We start from the raw sequence: 22925 nt of genomic DNA, 5'->3' as shown, positions 1-22925 counted from the left end.
AAATTAATATATTTTATTGATAGGAAAAATGATACAAATTCATCCTCCTGCCTATTTATTTGTTTTGTGAATGTTACAAAAAAAATTCCACAAAGCTAACTTATTTCTTAGACTGGATATGACCCACAATTATAATCCTTAATACATTTTTTAAAGTTCTTTCTATAGTTTAAGGATGGCAAAGATGGTCCCATCAGTCACATTAAAAGACAAACGAGAAGAGCAAATAGTTAAATCAAACATATTACAACCCCATCTACTGCAAAGTCACTGTATCAGAAGCTAGAATTGATTTGTTTCCTCAGAACGAATTGAAAATGAAGGTAACATAACGTTGGTAAAATCCCTCCTGCACTGCTAATCGGATATTGTATCATGGTTGATTGCAGCTTTGCCCTGTACTATTTATTGTTGCCTAAATCATGCATACTTACAGGTTCTGGGTTCTTCCAAGAGTTTGGTGCAGTTTCAAGGACAAATATCTTAAGGAAGCCTCTCTACTGTGCAGCAGAGATCCTAGCTCTCTGATCTGATTACAAGAGCACGGTGCTAAGTCTGACAATAGAAAAAAAGGAAACTTCCTGGGGGAGGAAGAGATCTTGGAAAGTCTCGGGGTTAAAAAGGCTGCTTTAAATGTGCCGGTTGGTTTGTTCCCTAGTTGTGTATACACAGTAGCAGCTGATCTGAGTGTTTGCAGCCCTGCAGAAAGGAACCTTTACTGAAAACCAATGGCATCACATTTCAGTGGGGCTGGTGCCAAGCTCTGGAGAGCAAAGCAACCTTTGACAACTTCACACAATTCAAACCAGCGGGACTTACCCCGGGTCAGGGAGGAGTTTGGAAAGTGTCTAAGGTGCAGGGTTCAGTGAGTGGAGCTCAAGATGCACTTTAATTCAGCAGCAGTCTTTATACCTGAAGAAATACTTGGTACCTTGGAAACAGAACCAAGTGGGTTAGTGGGGACTTTGACAACAGCAACAATAGAGTTTATCCTAAATTCATTCTGTGTCAGTCCAGTAGAGTATTTTGTGAAGTCCAAAATCAGTAAAAATGCATTTTTCTTTGTTTTGTTATATAAAACTCATATACATTGGATCAGAGAATTTCAGGGCTGGAAGCAACCTTAGTGGCCATCTTTTCCATCTCACACCTGAACAAGAATCCCTTCTACGACATACCTGATCGAGGGTCATTCAGTCTTGCTTAAAGACCTCCAGTAAGGGGAGAATCCACTACCTTGCAACACCTCCCATTCTACTTTGAGGCAGCTCGAAATGTCAGGTAGTTTTTTCCTCACATCAGGTAAATTTGCATCTTTGCAACTTCTACCCATTGTTCCCAATTCTTCCCTCTTGGTCCAAGCAAACCTCATCCAACCTCTCTCTGCCAAGTGACAACCTTTCAAATACTTGAAAATAGCTATCATGTCTTCTCTAACTCTTCTCCAAGCTAACATTCACAGATCCCTTAACCAATCCTCACAGGCTAGGAATTCAAGGTCTTCATTATTCTAGCTGCCCTCCTACGGACACTCTCTAGCTCATCAGTATCCTTTCTTAAATATGGTACCTGGAGTTGAATATAATATTTCTGATATGGTCTGACAAGGTCAGAGTACATGACTCCTGGGCAGTCTTCCTCTCTAAATACAGCCTAAGATGGCATTAGCTTTCCTGGTAGCAATATTACATTGTTGCATCTTATTAAGATAGATTATTCTGACATGTCTTGTAATCAAAATTAGGAAATAGCAACAATCGTGGGTACTTTGGTTCCTAATTCTACATTTTCTCTGTCTCTTACAACACTCCCCACATCCCCTGCCCCTTGCAGTTGGGACTCCAAGTAAGTCAAGTTATTCCTTCCTTCCTTCCTTCTTTCCTTCCTTTCCAGCCTTCCTTCCTTTCCATCCTCCCTACCTTCTTTCCCAGATGTGATTTTACTTCTGTAAGGAAATCCCAGTGTGGAAACTCCCTCCACTGAGGCAGATCAACAATTGATCTGTAAGTTCTCATCTTGAAGACCTCTGGGAGACTCCAAGGGGTTAAACAATTTGTCATTTACCCAGTATATGCCAGAGCCAAGACTTGAACCCAGGTCTTGATGACTTAAAGACTGACCCTGTCTTGGGGCAGCTAGGTGGCGCAGTGAGTAGAGCTCTGGCCTTGGAGTCAGGAGGACCTAAGTTCAAATCCTGCCTTAGACCAAACACTTGACACTTACTAGCTATGTGACCCTGAGCAAGTCACTTAACCCCAATTACCTTAAAAAAAAAAAAACTGACCCTCCAACCACTACATGCTTTGCTGTTGCTTCTCATTTTTATTACTGTTGTCTATAATTCAAATTACTGCCACTCAAACTTCACTTCAGTAATGCCTCTGTGATGATACTACATCAAGACAGCTATCAAAATACTAACAGAGTGAAGGAGCTGCCTTTCCACAGAAGAGTTTTCTTCTCAATTACCTCTTGTAATATGGGATAGGATAAAAACTTTTAAAAGTTGTCCATTCTGCAGATCAGAATAAAAAACAAACAAAAAACCAAGAACCAAAGTGGACCCCAATATCCATGATGGGCTTATATCAGGTTATTGGTTCATTATCTTCGAGGTACCTGCTACCCTTTTTTTGTTTGTTTGTTTCAGTCACCATGACAGGTAAGTATAGCCTCCAGGACAGAATTGGTATTTTTCCATTACCGTGCATTTTCCTTCAAAGGGTAGAAAGGAAAATTGACAGTTCCATAAAAGGACATGTTAAAGGGATCAGGCAGTACATTGAAGTTTTCACCTTTAGGGACTGATTATCCAAGCCCTCTGTCTCTCATTCTGACCATACCACTGATGATTAGCATCTCAATCAAAGACTCATTTTTTGGATAAGACTGCCTCTTGTTCTAAATTAACTATTTCTTGTATGTTGATTTTTTTCTTTCCCCAATGAGTCTAAAAAGAACCAAAAATGGGGCCTATGCTTCTTTTATATCTACACTCACGCCAAGTAACACTGACCATATATTAGAATGTAAGCTCTTTAAAGGAAGAAGGTCTTTCAGTTTTGTAATTGTATATTCATGACCCAGCCCAAAGCCTAGCACATGGCAAGAGCTTAATATAACATTTGTTGAATTGAATTGGTATAGTGGGAAATACAGTGGACTAAGGGAGTCAGGTGCTTAATAATAACTAGTATTTCTACAGCACCCTAAGGTTACACATTATGTCATTTGATCCTCACAACAACCGTTTGAGGAAGGTAAGTGCTATGATTATTCCCATTTTTAAAAAATGAGGGAACTAAGGTAGAGTGGAGTTAAGTGACTTGCAAATACTGAGTCTTCCTGGTTCTAAATCCAGTGCTCTATTCACTGCATCAACTAGCTACCCAGAATTAAGAAATGGCTCTTCCAATTCTGTGACCTTGGGTATTTCTCCAGGTCTTAGTTTCTTCATCTGTAAAATGAGATGGGGAAAAAAGATGAATAGAGGGGCTGCACTAAATTAGTTCTAACATTCCTTCCCATTCTAACTATTCTAGATCTCTAGCAGGCACCCAACAAATAATTACCAAATTTAAAAGAAATAAAACAAGTCAATTTTACAAACTGTGAGCATCATGGAAGTATACCAAGCTACAGGCTGAGTAGGTTTAAGTTTCAAGTTTCCCTATCTTTTCCATTACCCCCAAGTAATTGAACATTGACTGGAGGACACTTACTAGCTTCCAACAATGGCTTATAGTAAATCACCTCAGAGATTGTTTATTTTATTTATTCAAAATCTACTCAGGCCATAAGGCACCTTGTGAGTCTTAGAACAAGATCAACCCAACAATGAATCTAAATTACAAAAAGAATTTCCAGAACACTACCTGATTCCCCTGGCATAAGCTAAGTCCAACATGCCCCACAAATTGAGATTTAGCCAACAGCCAATCCTGGAGAAGCCAAAAAGTAGATTTTTGGATCTGTATTCCTGTGGTTGGCTGTCTGAACTGTCCAAATTTACTGGATTACTGCCAATCAAGTGTCGAACTTTGTCCTTTGAAGAGCAGGCCAAAATCTGACAAAATAGTTGGATCCATTTCAAGAATTGGAACTGGTTAGACAGCAATCCATGAATCACATATAAAAATTAAAATGGCTTTGAATAGCATTTTATATAGCATCCAGAATTGAAGAGTTCATTTGATGCTCTATAATAATTGGTGATCTAATGTTATCCCTTAAAATTATAGCAACAATGACATTTGGATGACTACTTCTAAGTGCCTACTGTTAAAAAAATACGTCAGTCTCAACTCAAATTAAAGATGTCAATCAGCATTTGTTGATGTCATACAGCAAATTCGGGCTAATATCTAAAGCAGGGAAGAACAAATACTAAATTTAATGATATTCTATTTAGACTTCTCTTTCCAAAATTAATGGCATTTTAAAAAGTTGAGGCCACCAACAAGGTGTACATAATCCCAAAGATACATGTTTTTCTTGTGTTATAAATCCTAAATTCACAAAGCTCCTTAATACTAAGTCAGTGAGACTAAGTTAGTCCCTTTCCATAGAACTGGGTTTTCTGTCTGTCCACTTAGAAGTCAATCAATCCCACCTCAGGTCATCTTTCTTAATGCACATATGTATCTTCTGGACACACAAAAATTATTCTCTTTCTTTCCCTTTTTTTCTCCCTCCTTCTCTCTTTGTACCATTTGCAAGTTGAAAATAGCCCTGTTTGGTTGATATTGTTAAGAATGGTGCTCATAAAGTATCTATATCAAAGAAAAAAGAAAGAAGGAAGGAAACAATAATTTATTAAAGTGCCTATGAGGTGCCAGGCCCTGTGCTAAATACTTTACAAATATTATCCTTAAAACAATCCTTGGAGATAGATGTTGTTATTAGTCCCATTCCCATTTTGTAGTTGAGGAAACTGAGGCAGGCAGAGGTTAAGTGACTTGCTTGTAAGTGTCTGAGGCTAGATTTGAATAAAGGCCTTTCTGACTCTGGGCCAATCACTCTATCTACTGGGCCACTTAGCTGCCTCTGGGAAAATCAAAACATCTTCATCACAGATTCAGAACTGGGTGAGGAGGAGGGTGACTTCTGATGAGCTCTAATCTAACCATCTCATTTTACAAATGAAGAAATTGAGAAATTTGCACAAGGTGACAGAGCTAGTTAGTACCAGTGCAAAATCAGAATTTAGGATCTGAATTTAGCACTTACAACTCCAGATCCAGGGATCTTTTAGTTTTAACATGTGTAAAATCAGGAATAATAAAAAACCCACTACTTCTGATATCCTGAAAATACCCAAGAGTCTCATTCTGAATTTCTACAGACATCTCCATGGACCTCTTTCTAAATGAAGCTATTTTTTTTTTCTCAAGCATTAACATTGGAAACCAAGGCATCATGAAAAACAAGAGTGCTTAACTTGGAGTCAGAATACCTGGGTTTGAGTTCTGCCCCAATCATTCATTAGTTACATGACCTCCTAATTAGGGTTAGTTAGGAACTAGTTGCAAGTCCTTTAACCTCTCTGGATCTTTCTCTCTCCATCTACAAAATAAGGGGGCTGAAGTAAATGATTTCTAAGATCCCTCCCAAATCTAAATCTTTCGATTAAAAAACCTTTGTATTTCATTTCATTATGTTGGTCTTAATTACTAACACTGTGAACAGTATTATTTTTCCAAAACTGTTTCCATACTACATGTAGACTCTGGGTATAGAATCTCTCTGTAAGTTGGGGGAATCAGTCAGTCCATAAACATTTATTAAACTCCTACTAAGTGCCAAGCACTGTGCCAAGTGCTAGGATACAAAGAAAGGTAAAAGACAACCCCTGCCCTCAAGGAGCTCTCAGTCTTATGGGGGAAACAACATGTAAACAACTACGCAGAAACAAACCACATAAAGGATAAATTGGAGGTAATCATCAGAGGTAAGGCACTAGAATTAAAGGGTATAGGTAAAGGCTTCCTGTAAAAGATGAGATTTTAGCTGAGACTTGAAGGAAACCAACAGAGGGAAAGGGGAGGAAAAGCATTACAGGCATGGAGTAACAGCAAGTGAAAACACTGGGAGTCAGGAGATGAACTGTCTTGTTTGAGGAACAACAATGAATCAAAGAGTACATGGTGGGTACAAAGCTAAGGTGGAGGGGAAAAGGCAGGATTTAGATACAGGAATTTCTGAAACATACATGTATTTCACATGAGGAATCTAGACTAGACTCATACTTTCGTGTGCTACCATCTCTGATCAAGGCATAAGGTCCTACTTAAACAACCAACCTCCTAAGAAGCATAAACAGAGGCAAATTTAATGAAATTACTAACTACTCTCCTGTATATTGGTCAATGCTCGACCTTTAATCAAATACTCAATAAAACTGCCTATGTTATTATATGTCTTTTTAAATATTTGGTCTAAAATTTGCTGTTCAGTTGTTTTAAGTGTTTGGTCCAGAACTTGTCATTGTTTTGTTCAAGATACTAGAGTAGTTTGCCATTTCCTTCTCCAGCTCATTTTACAGACGAGGAAACTGAGGCAAACAGAGTTAAGTGACTTGCCCAGGGTAACACTGCAAGCCACATCTGAACTCAGGAAGACATGGTACTCTACCCCCTACGCCACCCTACCAGCCCTAGAAGTAGACTTGGGTTATCATATCTATTGGCCCTAAATTAAAAGTCAAATTGTTGTAGCATGGACATTAGGCTAGACGTTGTCAGTGATAAGGATTTGAAGCCAAATCCTTGAAGCCAATTTGAAGCCAACTCTCTGTGGGACCATAGCTATTCTCTCCTTAAATTGGTATCAATCTACCATTTTTGCAATACTGGGAAATTAAGCCATCCATATTAAATAGAAAATCAATTCCTAATAACTAAGCTGGACTATTAAAACAAAATGTGAGATTTGGGTATCTTCTCACATAAAATAACTTGAGAAATATATGTATAGCCTGTGTTTACACCATGTGCAATACTACAGCTACAGTCTCTAAGAAGAGCTATAGCTCACTAACAATTTCCCTGATTTATGTTTGGAAACATACAGGGCATGAAATGATGTCTGCAACCTTACATTTTCCTCAAGAACATTGGTGGGAAGGAGATATATTCCAAGCATCATATCAGATTCCTTGTTATGTCTCCTTTTTAAAATAAATGTATGAAAATCAATTATACATGCTCCACAAGAAACTGCCCCTACAATACCCCAACAGGAAAAGAAGAAATCCAGATAAAAGGTTCCCTTCTCTTTTCCCCATGGAGCTACATTATTTTTTTAAAAATTTTAAAAATAAAAAAAAAAAAAGATTGCCTCCCTAGGTAAATTTACTTCTAAAATACAACTTATACCAAAGTTTATCATTTAACACTTTCAGGAAACAAGCTTCATAATCTATAATTATGCTAATAAATATGAGCAAGCATGCACATAAATATTTTAGTCCATAAAAACCAGCCTTGTAAAGTGAGGTTAAATGGGAAGCTCTAAGGATATGTATTTTGATATTGCATCTCCTCTATTTTCAAAATAGCCATCAAAATGATAATATTCAGGCTTTGCTATGCCTAAGATAAGATTTGTGCCTTCAGTTTTAGTCTCTAAAATATTTTTAAAAGCAATTATGCTTCATATATGCATATATATATGTCATCACTAAAACTCCCCTGCAGCCCTCAAGTACAATTAACTTATTAATTATTAATTAATAATAATTATAATTAACTTATTAGTTCATTAACTAGCATCCTTTTTATACTTCTGTCAAGGTTACTTATGGGGGCATGGGGGAGGAAGGGGTTAATATGTGGATACATTTTTGGATGCCACAAATAAATATAAGGTGTTTGAATTTCCTATGTCTTATATTTCACAACAGGGATCTAAAGTCAGTCAATCACTTAGAGATGTTGGTGATCGATATCTTGCTTAAGTTCACAGAGGATTGTGGTCCTTTAGAACTGAAGTAAAAACAGAATCCTGAATCATCAATCTCTTAATTGTTCTTCCCTATTGTGAACCTTGTAATTATACCCATCATCACAGTCTAAGTAGATGGGTTTATGTCTATGTACACTGTGACGGTACAAATGAGCTAAGAAACAGCAACCATTATTTTCATAAGGACAGAGACTGGACCTGTGATGTGACTGGCACAGAGACCTCCAGGGTAACAAAACTTTCTCTGTCATTTATGGTCTTAGAAGGGTGCCTAGAGGTTAAATGACTTGTCCTGGGTCACACAACCAGGAGGTGTCAGAGACAGGACGTGAATCTAGGTCTTCCCAGCTTCCAAGGCCGCTTTCTATCCATTACCCCACATTGCCTTTTATTCATTTTTACAATTTAAGATAATTAGGAGTGAAAAAAAGTTATTTTTCTTGTGATATAAGGGCCTACCAAATGAGTGACCATGTTTTGTGAACCAAAAGTTGCTATGTATGGTCTGACAAAAGATACTAGTGCAGGGTCAGCATGCTGGATCTGAAGTCGGAGGACCTGAGCTAGAAGCCTGACCTTGTCATGTGATCGTAGCCAAATCATTTAATCTCTTTGGGCCCTCAGCTTCCTTGTAGGTAAAATGAGGGTGTTGAAACAGATGGCTTCTGAGGTCCCTTCCAGATCCATGCCTATGCTCTTTCGATCATGACTTCTTTAAATGGCACTGGGCATACTCAACAGATAAACGTGACTGATGTCTTCATGTGCTCTCAAAGAGAAAGTCATTTAATATTGGCCTAGCCCAGGTGGCCTCACTCCTAGCTCCTTGCTCTCCCTTCCACAGTCCATTTCCTCTGTTTAGATGGCAAAGACAAACTCAAGAACAGAAAACAGTCTCCTGATTTCACAACTTTCATATGAGGGGACAAAAGAATGCTGCTTTGTTTGATCAGGAGTCCACAGTACATTATTTTGTCTTGACAAAGACATTTGAAATCAATACAAAATCACAATATTAGGAAATCTGGTAATCATTATTTCAAAATGGCAAACTCTCTTTTTCATGGGGAAATCTTCAGTTAGTTTTTCTCATACCAGCGGTTCAATTGAAAGATTCACCAACTGTTCCCCAGAGAAAACGGAAGATCTGCATTTAAATGGAGATATAGTATTTCCAAATGCACATAGTACCTAGAAGGCAGATACTGTCAAGGTTTCTTAGTGAGAGATCTCTAATTGTATTAGGTACATTTCAATGCTATGCCATTCTATAGGACTGGGGCTATTTCCATATCATTTCCCCGCTCTGTTCACAGTTTGTAAGATTTGTCCTGATAGGTTAAAATTAAACCTTGCTCTCTACTGACAAGAGGGCCCTCACACTAACAACAAGCAATTACTACCTTATATATAATTTCTGATGTGCACTGAGAAAGACCACACTAGATTCTCTGGCCAGAGATGCTAAATAATTGAAAAGCATAATGACTTAATAGAGTAGTAAGCTTGGTTTACAATGCAGCCAATTTAGAACCATAAAAATACTGTGTAAAAATTTTATCTCGTGGTTGACCATTACATATCCTATCTATTATTCAAAAATATTTCAATAGTGTTTTTCTTCATTAATGTGGCTTCTGGCATTTCCCTCAAAAAATTCTTGTCCTCCTACTTTTCCAAACATTTAAAAACAAGATCCTGAAAAATCCTGTATTTATGACTCATACGTCACTCATTGGGCTAATGAGGTTTTCCGTGTTTAGCTGAAACCAATTTCATAGGTCATCTGCACAGCACACAAAACCTCCTGAGTTATGATTTGTTGTAAGCCTAATAGAGTCAAACACCTAAGGCAGAGGAGGAAAAAAGGCCACTGTAGCTACTCCTGCTTAGTATATCTGTAAACACCAGAAGAGACTTATAAATAATTTCTTTCTTTTGACACACAAATCTAAGGACGAGTCTCTTTTAGAAAATTCCATGACGCTTCAGGAAAGTTTTGCCCGGAGTGTGCAGTTAAGGTACATATAGTGTCTACAGAAAGGAGAGAGAGTGAGAGAGAGAGAGAGAGAGAGAGAGAGAGAGAGAGAGAGAGAGAAAGAGAGATCAATTTCAAACCCAAGCCCATTAGTTCTGCAAGGCTGTTGCCAAAATTCTGGTCACAACTGAAATGTCCCCATGAACAAGGTTACTGAGTACAATCCAAGATCTCCCCTCAGCACCACCTTCCCTAGGAGCTCTTCAGCTGGCTACTGAGTTTGTTAGAGCTTATCTTGCTTGCACTGCCATTCTTATGCTGATTCAAATTCAGAAATCAAAATGAAAAATGAAATATCTTGAAGATCACTTAATATTGAAATACTGTTGCAGTAATAAGTGGTGCTCAGTTGGAGATAGGGGTATGGTACTCTAGTGGTAACCTTTTAATTTCTGAAAAATTGTATAGCATAAATTGAGTCCTGCACACATGGAAACCTAACTGATGAGTCTGCTCTATTTTGTTTAAGCAGCACCCATCAGAAAGCTTTCTTCTTCCTTATATATTTAAACTGTACAGTTCCCTTAAAGAAGGCCTGTCAGATTTCTGTATATAATATGCATAAAGAATTAGATGCCATACTGATACATTAAAGACAAGGAACAGTCATTTAACTAGATAAATCACTTCACAACATGCCAGGCCTGTGGATATTTCCATGGGCACTATAATACTATTCTCAAAAGCATATTTTCAATATTATAGAATATGACATAAAGATAAGAATTTTAACTGAAGTTAACAAAATTAAGCACCAGAGGCAAATTTTTTTTCCACAAAATCTGGGCAACCAAACTGTCTTTTACCAAAATATGGCACTTTTCATATTTGAAGAAAAAGGAAAAACTCTTCAAAGCCTTCTCATTTCCATTATTCCTGCCCAACTAGCAACTATTCCCCCTCTTCCCCAGCTCTAATTTGAGAAGTGTTCAAATTTCCCTTTCACATACTGTGCAAACCCTTTCTTGGGTAGGTGAACCTACTCTGATAACATCTTATCTACAGGGCAAAAAACAAAGCATAAATGACCCTGGAACTCTTCCCCAATACTTTTCCTCTCCCTTTTTCATTAGAATTTTCCTTCCTTTTTGTTTCCTGATTCTTCTGAATTTAGATGTTACACACACACACACACACACACACACACACACTTCTCATTGGGTCTTTGGATAGCCTGAGGTTAAAAAAATGTTTTCAATGTAAGAAAATAACTTAGTTGCCCTTATGACAGATGGAAATATCTTTAGGTCTCTTCTCTTGACTTAAAGTATTAAGGAGTGTTTTAAAGTAGCAGACAGGTAACTAACTGCCTCTCATAGCACACCCTGGGAAAGTGAAATTTACCACCTTTTTTAAAAAAAAGGGGGGGGGAATGAACAAGGTGAGACTTTCCCACATTGCCCTCTCTAGTCTGTGTTTGCAAAATCATTGGTTTTCTGTGTGTGTCTGTGTCTTATTGCACGGCCACTGATTCTACAACACAAACACAGCAAACGTGCTTCCCTAGCTAAGCAGACCCATGTGGCAAGTCACAACATAACCGAAGCAAGCACAATAAATACATACATACATAATAATTCCACAACACTGAGGCAAGCGGGGGGGTTTCACCAGGCCCATTTGACTCTTCCTGAATTGGTCATTAAGATTCTGAAAGAGGAGGGGGGGAGGGAAGGGATGGCGGGAAGGGAAGCGGGGGGAGCTTTGCCCTCAGCGTCCCTGGGAACCTCTAGGAGCCCCAACACGGCTGGTTGGACCCTCCCGGGCGTTCTGACAGACTCTGGCAGGGGGTGGGGAACAAGGGGAATGAGGAGCTAGTTCCAGCGGCGGCCGAGTGATCCGCTGAACTTCAGTGATCCCCCTGGAAGGGGAGGGCTTGGGGAGGGGGTGGGGGAAAGGACGAGAAGGAGACACTTAGGACAACAGCAGTAGCAATCACGAGAAAGCTGCATCCACATTCGGGGACAGCAGTTTTCAAGTCACGACATCACCATTTCCCCCCAAACATCCCACCACCTCCGCCACTGCCAAGAAGAAAAGAAGCCCAGGTCCCGTAGCCTTAACTCTGTCCCTTACTCCTTGCCACTTTCAAGTCTCTCTTTGGGAAGGGGGAGGGGGAGGGGGTTAAAGAACATATCTAGATGGAATTAGGATTTCTCTTTCACTCTCACACACTCACACACACACATACACACACAGGTTCGCAATCACGGCAAGTCTACAAGAGGTGGGTGGAAGGTTTGGTTGTGTTATTGAAAGGGTGGGTGCTTTTTTTTTAAGGGACTCTAAGCAAGTGAAATTGACAAGGTCTGAAGGTGGTAGGGGGGAGGGGGTGAAGAGCAAGGGAGATTTCAAACCGGGATTTCAAATAAAGAACGCCCCCCATATGCAAAATGTCTTGTCTCCAGATGTTGATGAGAAGGGTTTGGACCAGTTTACCTTGGCAGGGTCAGAACTGCAGCAGGTTAATCAGGTGAGTCGTCAGGGGTTGGGGTTTTTTCTTTTTCTTTTTCTTTCTTTTTTTTTTTTTTAAAGAAGCCGAAGCCGGTTTCTTAGGCTATGAAAGTCTACACCCCCCCCCCCCCAAACCCCCATGCAGGAACCTTGCACATCTTACACACGCCTCCTTTAAGTGGGCTCCCGCGACCTCAGCCGGCGAGGGGGTGCTGGCCGGCCGGCGTCCAGGGCGGACAGCGCCGGCCGCTCTGCCCACACGGGCGCTCGGCCGGCCTGGCAGCTCGGGGCTGGGTCCCGAGCGGCGCCGCACTCACCGGTCGGGGCTGCGAGGGGCCGAGAGGCGCCGGCCGCTAGCCCGAGCTCGGAGGCGCCTCCCTTTTCTCTTGGTAGCGTCGGTCCGCACTCCCTGTGACCCGGGACGTCATGATGCCTGTCTGTTTTCTCAATGATAACTTGGCAGAAGAAGAGAGAAGCTGCCAGGTTCTCCTCGGCTGCCTACGTGGTATGTGCACGTTTCTGTTTGCATGGATTTCTTGCTTTCTTTTGGAAAAATAAATAAATAAATAAATATAGACATACATTTCTTCTCCCCCCCCGAAAAAAAAAATTCCAGCACGGTCATCATTTGATTGCATTACCGTCTTTGCATAATTGACGTCTGTGTGTGTTTGTGTGTGTTTGTGTGTGTGTGTGTGTGTGTGTGTGTGTGTGTGTGTGTGTATGGATGTGCGGGTAGTGTTTTATTTTTTGTTTTTTATTTTTTGTTTTTTTTCCCTCTTTAAATCCTGCTGCCGCTGCCGCCGCTGCAAACAGAAAGCAAGCATGCGTTCATCTTTTGTCTTTCATTTTACCTTCAGGGTGACATTCAATGCCCATCGCTCTCTTTGACCATCCCCAGCCCCACCAGGGGCAAATAAAGAGCCCGAGTAGGAGGGGAATAGGGGAGAGGGGGGAATTCCCCCCCCACTGCGGCCCAGATGCTACCTCAGACCCTGTTTATTAGGGAGCACAGACCCACCCCAACTTCTTTACCCCCAGCCCTCCAGCCAAAAAGAAAATCCATTTTCTCTTCTACCCACCGGGCCCAAGCAGAGAAACAGCACCCAAAACGGCCGACTTGCATCCGCACGGTGTCTCCCCTAATGTTCTTGGCTTGCGCTTGTTGACTTGTCTCTGTAGCAGACCCCAGTGTGTAGGCCTCTCACAATTGAGGCTATTTTTGTCTCAGAAATGTTCTTTAAAACCCTTTTAGAAAATAGGGGAAAGGAGGGGGAGATGGAGAATACTGAGGGGGAAGAAAAAAAAAAAGAATTCAACCCTCTGTGGAGGGTATCCATTGGCACATCGTGAAATTTAGGGAGCTGCTGGGATGTAGCCCAGTGGGGAAGATCACTAATCGTTCAGGTTATTTCATACTAGAAAAATAGCTGTGTAAGAAAAAAAGACTCACTGTAATTACCCATGACCATACATGGGCAATTGTGATATTTATTATATATTATCATGATTGTTATAATCAGGTTTTATATAATAAGATGGCAAGGCCTTGAGTATAAATAAACCTAGTGTTTGCTCCTAGGAACATGGGGAAAGTGATGGCAAGGCCACATGGTAGAAATAACATATACTATTTTATTATCCTTAGGACTTTTAGTTAGGGCCAAGGATCAAAGAATCAAAGATTGAACACTAGAAGGCACTTTGGTGGTCACCCAGCCCAACCTCCTCATTTTACAGAGGCAAAAACTGAGGCCTTCAGGAGGTGACTTAACTTGTTCAAGGTCACAACAGGCAGTAAGTGGCAGGGTCAGGATCTGAATCCAGGTCTTCCGACTTCATATCCCTAGTCTTTTTCACTTGTGCAGCTCTATAAGCTATATTGTGCTTCTACACTCTGTACATTTATGCTAAATAAAACACATACTGTATTAGCAAAAACAACTATTTGGTGCTTTGTGCTGTTAAAAAAAAATTCTTACCTCCATTGCAACTTGTCTATTATAGGAAGTAGAATGGATTTAAGGATTTTCTTCTCCATAGTCTAATATTCCAGACCCTAAAAACCATCCAAGAACTATCCCTGCTGAGTCCAACTCCCCAAAAAGATTCCAGCCGGAACAGAGGTCTCAAAAATAAGCCATGTAGGAGAGCATTGTCTCTGAAAGGCAAAGCTGATTCGGGTAGAAACTTCTGAATTGTTTCCAAGCTAATATACATCTCTTGTAGATTTAAAAATAGTTTACCTATTTGAGAGTTTGGATAAGTTTAATGAAAATAACAAAAGTAACTTGCTAGGTCTTTCCTCTATAAAATCACAGCCCAAGAAACACTACAGGGAATATTTGGCAATTATGCAGGTACTAGAGTATTCAGTTGGAGAAGCGCCACGTCTGAAAGTACCTATAGGGAAAAGTTTGCTGACTGTGACCCACTAGCTAGATAAAGGGACTTAAAAGGCTGTGCCTTTCAGCCTTTTTTATTTTTTTTTAAAATGGTTCAACTTAGGTCCTCTGTGCTTCACAAAGGATGTTAGTTCAGATTTATAGGATGCTCTGATTTTCCCAGCATCTTAAAAAGGGCAAGGACCCCTTTCCAAATGTGGTAGCCAACTTTTCAGCTTAAAAAAATAAATAAATAGCATTATTCAAGTGAAATATTCACAAACTAGTTTGGGAGCATTTAGAAAGGATCACTCTGGGCTATCACAGGTTCTTTAACAAGAAGTCATGCTAGACCAACCTCATTTCCTTGTGATCAGGGTTTCTAGACTGGCAGATCAGAGAAACAGCTTGGTATGTACCTGGATTTTTAGCAAGTGTCTCATGATCATCTTGAGGACAAGATGGGGAGATGTGAGTTCGATTTTAATGTTAACTGGGTGGATTTGGAACTGATTGAATTGGACCCGAAGAGTGCTAGTGAACAGATCAAGGTCAAACAGCAGAGAGATTGCCAGTGGCACGCTTTCCTGGGGCTCTGTTTTCTTCAACCTTTTTTTTAATCAGTGACTTGTATGAAGACACAGATGACATGTTTGCTAAATTTTTTGAATACACAGAACTAGGAGGGAGTTAATAGACAATTAGTGCAGCCTAGATCTAAAATTATTTTAAAGGGCTATAAACAATGGATCAATCTAACAAGAAAAGTTAATAGCAATAAATGGAAATATCAGTACTATGATTCGAAAAGTCAGTTATGTAAGCGTAAGCTAGGTGGCACAGTAGATAGAGATTGAGGCCTGTCATCAGGAACACTCATCTTCCTGAGTTCAAACATGGCCTCATATGCTTACTAGCTGTGTGACCCTGGGCAAGTCAAACCCTGTTTGCTTCCGTTCCTCATCTGTAAAATGAGCTGGAAAAGGAAATGGTAAGCCACTCCAGTATCTTTACCAAGAAAGCACCAAATGGGATCATAAAATGTTGGACACAACTGAACAACAATAATACCATTTAGGGGGGAGAAAAGATAGTGTGAAAAATACTTGGGGGTTTTAGTGGACTGCAAGCTCAAAAAAGTCAACACAGGGATGTCAAAACAAAAAAAAAAAAAACCTAGTATGACCTTAGACTACTTTAATAAAGACACTGTTCAAAACAAATGAAGTTATAATCCCACCATACTTTTGTCCAGGACAGACTAACCATATTTTGGAATATTTTGGTCAATTCTGGCTGCCATATTTATAATAAACTAGAGAGTATCATAAGGAGGGGACCGGTATGGTGAGAAGACAAGAGACTAAGTAAATAGAAGGAGGTGGGGATGTTTAAACTGGACAAGAAAAGACAGGTAGTGGAGGGGCGTGAATGCTATCTTTAACTATTGAAGGCCTGTCAGTTGGGGAGGAATTTGACTCATTTTGTGTCAGTGAAGAACTAGGACCATTGTGGAAGGAGGCAGATATCAGTTCAATAAAAGGAGCAAAGTGTTTTGGATGGAGAGCTTGCCCCAGAATCAGGAAGAATTGACTTCAAATTCTGCCTGTGACACATATTAACTGTGTGCCCCTGGTTAAGTCACTTAGCCACTCAGTGCCCCAGGAAACTCTTTAAGACTATAAATTGTAGAACAGATGCCTTGATAGAGAAAGTTTCTCACCTAGGACTCCCTACATATCCTTACACAGGTTTGATCAAAAAATAAAATAAGAAGGTTAATTTACAGTTGTCCAAAGTGGAATAGGTTATCAAGAGAATAGTAGTCAGTTTTCCCTTCACTGGTGATATTCAAGCAGAGACCAGGAGACCACTTTTGGGGAATATTCTAGAAGAAATTTATGTTTCAGCTAAAGATTGTCCTGGATGACCATGAAAGGCATGTCCTGTTCTGAGATACTATGAGCTACCAACCTAGTTCTCCATCTGTTCTACCTACTGATATTATAGCTTAAAGAAATTCTGAAAAGCCTGTATAGTCCTAAATTTGACCCAGCTTTTTATCTGGTTGCAAATCCTATTTCATTTCTCCCAAAACTATTTGTCTTAAATCTAAACCTCATTACACCAGCATAGCACCCAGGTGGTTACAGACTAATTGAGGAGAGAATGTCCAAAAGGTTGTTAAAGAGATGTAATAATCCCTATTTTCTTACATAAGTTGCTTTTTTAAAAATTATATTCTGGTCTTGCCTTTCTTCTCCCATTTACCCCATATTGGAATTTTTAAGCCCATAGCAAGACACATGTCACTCTTATACTTAAGAATCTACAGTGGCTCTTTATTAACAAGTAAAGGCCTATGTCTGTATTTGTTTTGCATATTTTCAGCTTTGTTGGAGGCTTCTGGGAAGGGTTTTTAGAAATTAGAAAAAATTAAGGACATGAAATTCCAATTCCAATTATTGCTCAGATTAGATCAAAAGGGAAAATTAACCTATTAAAATACATGCAAGGACAAATTTTTTTTGTTATTCGCACATTTCTGGTGATAAGTAAGTGATAGAAGAGAATAGCAACAGCCTAACAAATTATAGTACCATTTATTTAAAGCCATAAACCCTTTATTAAGCACCTACTGTGCACATAGGACTATTCCAGGCTCTGAGGATTCAAAGATGAAAAATGGCACATCCCTGGGATGTGACATATAGACAAACAAATACAGTACAAAGTAAAATGTGAAGAGATCTAGGCAAGGAGGCACTCTCAGATAATTTCATTGGAGAGAGAACACTTTCATTTGAGGGTATCAGGGAAAGATTCTTGGAGGACATGGTACCTGAGCAGAGTATTGAAGGAAGAGAAACAGCAGGCAATGAGGAGAAGAAAGTGGATTCTAGATGTAAGGGACAGCCTGTCTAAAAGTTGGGGGGACCAGATAAGAGTGGATATAATTTGGCTGAAACTTAGAATGCATAGAAGGATAGCTTATTTTTCTAAAGGCTGGAAAGATAGACTGGAATCGGTTTGTAAATAGACTTATCTACTAGGACACATTTTATTTTTTAGTAATAGGAAACCCCTGGATGTGTTTGAGCAGGGGAGGACCATAGTCAGATCTAATTAGTAGGAAGCAGAGGGGCTGGTTAGGAGACTGTTCCAATAGTCCAGAAGAGAGGCCACAAAACCCTAAACTAGGGTGCTGGCCATGTGAGGGGAGAGAATGGAAGGGATGTGAGAAATGAGGAATCATCTTGATTTGACAGCTGATTAGGTATGTAAAGTAAGGGGAAAGTTGAATATGAGTTGGAAGTTTCAGCTGCTGAAAATGCAGTTGCATTTTTGTTTTAATTAAAATTTATACTTGCTTGAAGCTTTCCTATTTTATAATATGGTCTGATTTCTCTTGGGCACTTCCACTGCTTATGTCTCAGGTCTAGCTTCACTTACCTAAGCCACTAGTAGCATAATGGATATAGCATTGAGCCTGGCATCAAGAAGACCTGAGTTCAAATCCAGCCTGAGATACTTCTTACCTATGTGACCCTAGATAAGTCATTTGATCACTGTGTGCCTCAGTTTCTTTGTCTTTAAAATGAAGATAATGTGAGCACTTATACTCCAGGGTAGTTGTAAGGAACAAATGAGATAATATTTATAAAACGCTTAGCATAGTACACAGCGCATAGTAGGTCCCTAATAAATGTTTATTTCCTTTCCTATAATTGATGCCTTCACCCAGCTTTCCTTAAAGAGGGCTGCATATGAGCAAGGTACACCTTGAATTGTGCAGGATCATTGGGAGATTGGCATCTCTGGACTCCTTAGGTAATGATTTAGGATGGGGACACTCAGTCTAGTTGAAGAAGCACTGGCTTATATAGTTCTATGGACCTGGAGACTAGAACCATTGAGCACACTGATATTCCTCAGCATAGTACAGAGAAGGAGTATTATCTTTATAGTCAAAGGATCTAGGTTCAGATTCTACCTTTAAGACCTTGGGCAAGTCAATTAACCTTCAGTTAAGTGCACCTCGGTTTCCTCATCTGTAAAATGACTAGATTAGATAGCCTTCCCATTTGATAACTGTGATATGTCCCTTTACCTCTGTGTCCATTTCTTCATCCATAAAATTGAGATGACAGTTCTCCTTTATCTCACAGTGTGTGTGTGTGTGTGTGTGTGTGTGTGTGTGTGAACTAGGTCCTCAAGTACTGCCCTTTGACTGAATCCTCAGGTTCCCAACCCCTGCTAGGAGAAAGGCAGAGTGCTAGTCTTTGAGTTGGGACTACCTGGATTGAGATCTCCTCTTTGAAACTCATTATATGACCATAAGCAAGTTTTTTTTAGCCTCTGTAAGCCTCAAGTAGCTAAGATTACCTGCTAAATTGTAGACAGATTGCAATCTGCAATACTGTGGGAATCCACCAGATTGCTGGATATGATATCCAGGGTACTGTGGCTGATACAAGGGGCTTTCAGTTTTGCAAGGGAAAAAAAGTTATAATCCAAGTTGAATAATAAAACTTGGGGCATAGAGGAACAAATGAAAATTTCTTTTTTTTTTTTTTAAGGAGAAAGAAAAATGGGGTGGGAGGGCAGAAGGCAGTGGTCGCTTTCTACTGTTCAGTTGCTATCCATCCACAAAAATCATGCTAGGCCAAGACCTGAAAGAAGAAACTTGACTGAGCCTAAGAAAAAGCAAGTTTGGGCAAGAAATCATTTCAATAAAAATAAATGATATATGACCCAGGGTAAGAAATTCTCTTGTAGTTACTGATGACTGCATCATCATTTTTATTACAATAATTATAGTGGACAATGAAAAACGTGGTAAAAATCTTGTAACAGTGAAAATATTATTTATGCTTTTTAAAAATTTAAATAATAGGATCAGATAATCATGGAATTAGAGTTAGAAGGGACTGGATAGGTCATCAGGTCATACATTCTAGTTTTATGGATGAGGTAACTAAGGCCCAGAGATATTAAGTGACTTTCTTGTCCAAGGTCATACAGGTTAAAAGTGTCAGAGATGAAATTTGAACTCAAGTCGTCTGATTCCCAAGTCCATTGCTTATTGTATCTTGGTTAAGTAGTGTGATTACTGCTTCTAACAAAGCTTCATGTGCTAATAGCCATCTAGGTCAGTTCTGGATGGCATATGTTGCTTTATTTGGGAAGAAACTGCTACAAAGCATGGGGCAGGTAGGTGGCTCAGTGGATAGGGTGCCGGGCCTGGAGTTAGGAAGACTCAATCTTTGTGAGTTCAAATCTGGCCTCAGACTAGCTGTGTGATTCTGGGCAAGTCACTTAACCCTGTTTGCCTCAGTTCCTCATTTGTTAAAAAATGAACAAAAAATTGGCAGACTTCTCCAGTATCTTTCCCAAGGAAACTTCAAATAGGGCCGTGAAGAGTAGGGACATGACTGAACAACACCACCACCAACTGCAAAGTACTAACATATATAAAAGATCAGAAAAGGACAGGGATGTGTGTCTCATGGATTGGAAATAAAACAAGGAGGTATTGACATTTGGATTGCCCCATGAATCACACAAGGTCAAAAACTAGAGAACTGGTGGTTGGTTGGTAGCATGGTGGTTTAGGTCTCTCCTTGGTGGGCAGAGGTCTGAATCCCCAAAATGAATTATGGCAGGGAATACTCTTCTTGGAAGTCTAAGAACACAATTACCATTGACACCGGTACTTTGCTTTCAAAGTTAGAGCATGTTGCCAAAATTGGATTAGTTAAAACAACAGGTCTCTTTCCCAACAATGACCTCCATTTGTGAGTCAATCAACCAATTATCATGCTTCAACACAAAAATTCATTTTAATCAACTGTAGCCTTCTGAAACCAAGTGCAGCAATACATCTATAATATTTTGTCTGTGTAAGCAGAATGTGGCATATGGGGAAAAGTGTAAATTGATAGAAATCTGTACATTAAGTAGGCTATTGTTATATTTTTATATCAGTGGCAACACTAATAATGTATCTGTACATCAATAATGTATCATTGATTTCCTCATGCCAGGAAACCAAATAGACCTACTAAGGGGTAGATTATTAAACTCTCTCCTAAATTTGAGCTTGAGAAGATTCTCTAGAGTTATGAAGCGCTTGTATAGGATGGCATTACTGTAAGCAACCAATCTATCTGAGGGAGGTGCTAGGCATTAATCAAAAGACAATAAATTTTTAGCTTTTTAAAATTATTATTTATATATAATTATAATTAAAATTATTTAAACAGTATATTTGAGTTCTTCACACTAATCAGTAGGGATGTTTCAGGAATATTAGCATCATTGAATATTAAGTGGCAAGGTATTTTAGAAATCAACTTTCCAACTTCTTCATTTTGCAGTTGGGGAAACGGAGGTCCCGAGAAGGTATAGAACTTGTCCGCATATCACACATATAATTAGTAGCAAAGCTGTAACTAGAACTCAGTTCTCTTAACTTCCTGCCTCATGCTGTTTTCATTACACTATAGAAAATGCAATTTACTGTGCAGAGATTCACTAACACCTTTCTATACAGCTTTCATAATAATAGCTAGCATTTTTGCCAAGCTCTTTACATATCTTATGTCTTTTGATCCTCACAATAACCCTATGAGGTAAGTGATGTTATTATTCCCCCCCCCCATTTTGCAGATGTGTAAACAGCTAGGTGGCTCAGTGGATAGAGCACCAGGTCTGGAATCAGAAAGATTCATCTTCCTGAGTTCAAATCTGGTCTCAGACATTTACTAGCTGTGTGATCCTTGGCAAGTCAGTTAACCCCATTGGCTTCAGTTTCCTCATTTGTAAAATAAGCTGGAGAAGGAAATGGTAAGCTACTCCAGGACCTTTGCCAAGAAAACCCCAAATGGAGTCATGAAGAGTTGGATGTGATTGAAACAGCCCAACAGCTCAACAGAACAGTCTGAAAAAGGTTAAATGACTTACCCAGAGTCACAGCTGGTAAGTATCTGAGGCAGAATTTGAACTCAGTTCCTCATGATTCCAACCACTCCTTCACCCAGCTGCCTCAGCATATGTTCTTCAGAATAACCCTGTGAAGTAGGTCATTCAAGTATTGCTCCCAGTTGACAAAAAACTGAGGCTTAAGTTAACTTAGTTTAAGTGAAATGAATATATGTTCTGGAGCCAGGTCTCAAATCCAGAGCTTTAATGACTTAGAAAATTCAGTGTTCTTTTAGATATAGACATAACCAAACTAGTCCGAACACTCAATTTTAACAAAGGATTTATTATGTGAATCAGACTTTGAGGAAAAAAAAATCACAAGAAAGCAAGCTTATATATGGAATTAAAAAAAAAAAACCAAACAACTCTTGGGCTAGCTATCAGGTTGGTATAAATCCAACTGAACTCCACAATCCATCTCCCAGGCCTCACCTGCACTTGTATGCCTTGCACCATCTTCTACAACATGTATACATTTTCTGACCCTCATTCTTCCCCTCCCCCCCAGCTGCCAGTGCCCTCCTTCCCTAAGGTCTCTTTATTTAAGCACTTTGCCTCTGTTTTGTATTTATTCTGTGTGTGTGTATGTACACATACATAACTGTCTCCCCACAATAGACTATAAATTTTTTCGAGGAAGGAAGGAAGGGAGGAAGGGAAGGAAGCATTTATTCAGTACTTACTATATGCCAGGCATTGTGCTAAGAGCTTTACAAATATTATCTAATTTGATGCCTACCACACCAGGGTTATGGTGGTTAACGCTGTTATTATCTCCATTTTATAGTTGAGGAAACTGAGACAGACTGAGGGTAAGTGACTTGCCCAGTATCACAGAACTATAACGTGTCAGAGGCTAGATTTGAACTCAGGTCTTCCTGATTCCAGGCCCAGCACAACATATACTTCATCACCTAGCTTCAGGAATTGTTTCTTTTTTCTTTCTTTTCTTTTCTTCCTTTCTTCCTTCCTTTCTTTCATTCTTTCTTTTTCTTCCTTTTTTCTTTCTTTCTCTTTCTTGCTCTCTTCCTTCCTTTCTTTCTTTCTTTTTTTCTTTCTTTCTTTCTTTCTTTCTTTCTTTCTTTCTTTCTTTCTTT

At 39.4% G+C, this 22925-nt stretch overlaps 1 protein-coding gene across 3 annotated transcripts in view; it reads right to left on the bottom strand.

Moving 5' to 3' along the window:
- ESRRG (estrogen related receptor gamma) overlaps positions 1-22925 on the bottom strand; it is a 658508-nt gene that overhangs the window by 601632 nt on the left and 33951 nt on the right. The window contains exon 1 of one of the 3 annotated variants that reach the window (XM_027871329.1): positions 12443-12510. The exons of 1 other annotated variant lie outside the window; for it this stretch is intronic. The gene's annotated coding sequence lies outside the window, so the exon portion shown is untranslated. Of the gene's footprint in view, positions 1-434; positions 493-12442; positions 12511-22925 lie in introns of those variants that run through there. One more of the 3 variants, XM_027871330.1, reaches the window with a different exon arrangement.

Source organism: Vombatus ursinus, unplaced genomic scaffold, assembly GCF_900497805.2.
Source record: "Vombatus ursinus unplaced genomic scaffold, bare-nosed wombat genome assembly UNPS02014798.1, whole genome shotgun sequence".
NCBI lineage: Eukaryota > Metazoa > Chordata > Mammalia > Diprotodontia > Vombatidae > Vombatus > Vombatus ursinus.
This window is presented reverse-complemented; position numbering and strand designations above follow the sequence as displayed.